Source organism: Dipodomys ordii, unplaced genomic scaffold, assembly GCF_000151885.1.
Source record: "Dipodomys ordii isolate 6190 unplaced genomic scaffold, Dord_2.0 Scaffold118, whole genome shotgun sequence".
In the NCBI taxonomy this organism is placed as follows: domain Eukaryota; kingdom Metazoa; phylum Chordata; class Mammalia; order Rodentia; family Heteromyidae; genus Dipodomys; species Dipodomys ordii.
Window position 1 is genome coordinate 1,934,957 of NW_012267334.1, and position 4,443 is coordinate 1,939,399.

At 65.2% G+C, this 4,443-nt stretch overlaps 1 protein-coding gene across 4 annotated transcripts in view; it reads left to right on the forward strand.

The window, feature by feature from the left end:
- Nucleotides 1–2,347: 2,347 nt before the first annotated feature.
- Nucleotides 2,348–4,443, forward strand: part of Egfl7 (EGF-like-domain, multiple 7) — a 7,737-nt gene continuing 5,641 nt past the window's right edge. For all 4 annotated transcript variants that reach the window (XM_013029451.1, XM_013029450.1, XM_013029453.1 and 1 more), the window contains exons 1-2: nucleotides 2,348–2,543; nucleotides 3,763–3,845. The gene's annotated coding sequence lies outside the window, so the exon portion shown is untranslated. The remainder of the gene's footprint in view (nucleotides 2,544–3,762; nucleotides 3,846–4,443) is intronic.

Consider the following 4,443-nt stretch of genomic DNA (forward strand, 5'->3'; position numbering starts at 1 on the left):
TTGGTGGCACACGGATGGGCTGGCACTTGGAGGTTCGGGTCCTGGCCCCCAGCAGCAGGGGGAGGTAGGGCTGAGGGCTGGGACTTGTGGGCAGCAGATGCTGGGGTGTGTGCCCACGCGGGCAGGCAGACCCGGGGCCCGGGACAAGAGCCCCCGCCCCCCACAGGAGTCCAGCTCCCACACATGGAATGCCGGCAGGGTGGGCTCCGGACCCCTCCACCATCCCCGGTCCGGACAGGACTGAGGGGTGTGTGGCCTAGGCCAGAGGGCAAAGTAAGAACCGGAGTTCCCTCAGAAGACAAGGGCAGCTGCTTCTGAGCTGGCCCAGCTCATCTCCTCCTCCCCCCCTCCCCCAGCCCCTTGCTGCTCCCTGGGGCCAGTTCCCTTCCTTCCCTGAGCCTCAGTTTCCCCTTCTGTATACAAAAGAGCCAAGATCTAGCCAGCCCCATGGTTGATTTTTCTACAAAATAGGGGCAGGTCCATGGGCTTGGGGACCTAGGGTCACAGCCTTGTGTCCCCCACATGCTGCAGGGTGTCTGCTGAGCATGGGGCAGAGCAAAGCCACAGGGGCTGGTGTGTGCCCATGACAGATGCCCACTGTCCTTGGCCAGTAAGCGCAGGTCCCAGGCAGGAAGTGAGGAAGGAGGCCCCAGGCTTGGCCTTAGAGTTGGGGGACCCTCTTGAAGAGACCCCAAGGACCCTGCCACGGACATCACCGATGCCTGCCTGTGGGGAGCGCCTTCCACAGACACAGGACGAGGCTGGTGCCTCTTCTATGCTCACGGCGTTCGAGGGGGTGCAGGGGGGCCACGGGGGGGGGGAGGGCTAAGGCTGTGAGGAGCTGGGCAGCGGCAGGGGTGCAGCTCCCTCCTGCTCTCAGTGCGGCAGCAGGCCTCTGCCAACCTGCTCCACCTCCTTTGCTACAAGTGGTCCATCTGGGGGTGCGCTGGACAGCCATGGACAGATGTGGGGCTCAGTGGACACGGAGGGCCAGAGCAGTGAGGGAGTCCAGACACTGGGCAGCAGCTGAACCAAAGCACCCTGGCACCCCAAGGACAGCCAGTGTTGGTGAGCCCCGGCTGGGCTCTGGGTGCCTCCTGCCCACTGCTGTCTGGGTGCCTCCGTGGTCACTGCCAGCTGAGTCCTGCAAGCCTCTCGGCGGTCACGGTGTCATGGTGTCTTCATGTTCAGCCTGCCCGAGGCCTCCTGTTATACTTCCAATGTGGGGGAACGCTAGCTGAGACCCCAGGGAATCGAGGCACGCCACCTGGGGCCACTCAAGGGCTCCTGTGTCCCGGTCTCACCCCTCCCGCCTGCTGAAGGCCAGGGGAGGGATGTACTGGATGTCACCAGCCCAGAAGTGGGGCTAGGGGCTTCCGGCCTGGCCCTGCTTGCACATCTTTTTTTGGGGGGGTCCAGTTTTGGGGCCTGAACTCGGGCCTGGGCGCTGTCCCTCAGCTCTTCAGCTCAAGGCTAGTCTCTACCACTTGAGCCACAGCGCCACTTCCAGCTTTTTCCTTTTTTGCTTATGTGGTGCTGAGGAATCGAACCCAGGGCCTCGAGCATGCAAGGCAAGCACTCTACCACTAAGCCACCTTCCCAGCCCCCTGCTTGTACATCTTGAGAGGCAGTGGGCTCATTGCCCTTTAAGCAGCTCTGAGACAGACAGACAGACAGACAGAAACAGAGATGAAGAGAGGTAGAGATGGGGGGAGCTGGTATTCCAGGAGGTGACCTGACCCTCAGCTGCTCTCTGTCCACCCCTGTCCCTCCCCATGCCCCTTCCCGTGTCACCCATAAGCCCCTGGGGACCCAAGGGACAGGCTGTTCTCAGACTACCCATCCTGCTGCACCTCACCAGGTCCCTCCTAGCTGAGGGCTGCCACCTGCCCTGGGCAAGGCCCCCGCAGACTGCCTCTCCCTTGGGTGTCCTCCTCATTCCTCACCCATCTGGGGACATCCTGGGAAGAGTCCCGGCTCCCTGGCCCAGCCACCCAGAAAGCGCGGGCCCCTCTTCAGAGGCCCACGCTGTGGCAGCTCCCAGGACCCCAGCGCGTGTCCCCGGGGTCCCCAGCCAGGCTCAGCAGAGCCCAAACGTGGGCCTCTGGATGACTTGGGGCTGGGCCCTGAGGTTCCCGGGGAGAGCTCCCCTCCCCCTCCCGCGGCGCCCCCCCCCCCCCCCGCCCCTCAGCCTCCTGTTTGTCGGCTGACAGATTCCCATTATCAGGGGAGAACACACACAGGAAGTCCGGCCGGGAAGGGCCCATCCCAATCCTGATTTGCCCTGGACGGAGCATAAAAAGCCGCCCTTCCTCGCCTGGGAGGCGCCTCTGCCCCAGCCCCGAACCCCACAAGCCACCATGGAGGCTGCGACCGCAGGGCAGGCGGGCAGGCCGGCCTGGGGACAGGTGGGCAGGCCACAGGACAGGCCAGCCCCAGGAGGGGGCCCAGGGCGGCCCGTTGGCTGGATGTCCCTGCGAGGGGCTAGGTGCACGCCTGGCCCAAGGAGGCAGCGATGGTGGCTATGACCTGGGCGACATCAGGTATGCAGATGGCCCTGCAGGGACAGGGAGAGGCCCCGAGGCCCCAGGGAGAGGGCAGAGTGGCGGTGGCTCTGTGAGCTGGGCTGGAGCCTGTCCAGCTCTGGGTGCGATTCCCTGCTCTTCTGGTCGTCCATCCCTATGAAACAGAGGAGGCTCCTAAGGCCCCCTGGCCACCAGAGTGGATCCCCTCTTCCCGCCTGCTGGCCAGCAATGCTGCGGGCCAGGAGAGCTGGATGTAGCCCGCACGCGGCCACACCGCCTGGCCCCACTCTGCAGCCTGGGAGTCCCTGGGGCCACAGGACTCGGCCCTGCTGGGTTTGGTGCCCTCTTCTTCTGCTGGAAGGCTGCGGCCTTCTCCTCTGCGTCCCCTAGAAGTGGATGTGTGCTCCCAGATCAGCCTGAGGGAGGACCCCCAAAGCTGTGCGCCTGGAGGCACTGAGCAGGCAGGCTCTCACCTCCTGCCAGGTGGCTGTGGGGGCTCAGGCTTAGGGACAGCTTGGTGGGAGGCTGTGGGGTCACATGGGGTCCTCACAAGGACCCGAGGGCAGCCTCCTCTTCTCCATCCCCCGAGTCCCTGTGTCCTGTCCAAAGGCCCAAGTCCCTCACACTGTGGCAGGGCCTCCCAGGCCCCTTCCCTAGCCATGCCAGGAGTCTGAGAGGCAGGTAGAGCAGAGCGCCAGCTAGAACTGTCTCCTGCCCCCATCTTTACCTGGCAAGGCTGGCAAACAGCAGTGCTGGCTTGCGGGTGCAGCCGGGCGGGGGGCGGGGCAGAGGTACCCTGGGCTCCACTGTCAGTCGTGCTGGACTGGGAGAGAGCTCCCTGGCTTGGGCCAAGGGTCCGAGAGCCAGCCCCCCCCTGCACCCCAGACTTACAGGTCCCACTGCAGCGCAGCCCTCCCCCCACCCCATGCAGTGGCTGCCTGAATGGCAAAAGGCAAGGCCTCATTGTGGGGCTCCGCTCCAGGCCTCTGACTCTCCCCCCCTCCCCATTCTTTCAGCTCTCATGGGGCACAAGAAGTCCAAGCCAGAATGCCCAGGTGCTGGCCTTCCTGCTTCATCCAGAGGCCTTGTGTGTGGAGCCGGGCTGTAGAGAGGGGTGCCCAGCTCCACTCACCCCGTGTCTGGGGAGCCCAGGGCTGAGAGGCAACAGCCCCATCTTACAAATGGAGGCCTTGGCCTGTCCCCAGGGTGGGCTCTAATCCTATCCTCTGACCCACAGCCTCAGCGCCCCCAGGCATGGAGGGCCGCACAGAAGAGCAGCTGCCATCAGCACCCCGGGGGCGACCCACGGCCCTTTGACAGGTGAGTCCCAGGCAGGCCGGGCCAGGGGCACCTCTTCCATGGACACGCACACCTACCACACACACGTAAGGGTATGGCTAAGTTTAAGGCAGTGACAATCACCACCCAGAAATGTGGAGGGAGTCCTGGGGTTAATTCAGAAATGCAGGCTTGGAGAGGGGAGGCCAGCAGCTAACCAGAGGCCTCAGGCGGTAACAGTGAACTGTGTGTGTGTGTGTGTGTGTGTGCGCGCGCGCGTGTGTGAATTCACAGCGGGGAGGAGCACTCAGGCCTGGTCCTGACTGTCCTGAGCCATGTTCTGGGCGCTGCCAGGCAAGGGCCCTGGCAGCCCCCTCACCACCCTGTCATCCTGCTCCTGGGGTCCCGTCCCCGAGCGGCCGCCGGGCAGGGAGCCGTCCCGGAGTCAGAGCAGGTCGGACCCCTGGCTGCGCCCCCGGCGGCTGCGGGGCTCAGGGGGCGCTCGGGGCGGCCTGTCTCAAGAGCCTGGCTCTGGCCGACTCACTGCGCACCTGCGAAGGCCTCGGCGGCGGGGCCTCAGTTTCCCTGTCCGCTCAATGGGGGGCGGGGTCGCAGCCCACCGAGGCGGGCGGGGCTCGGG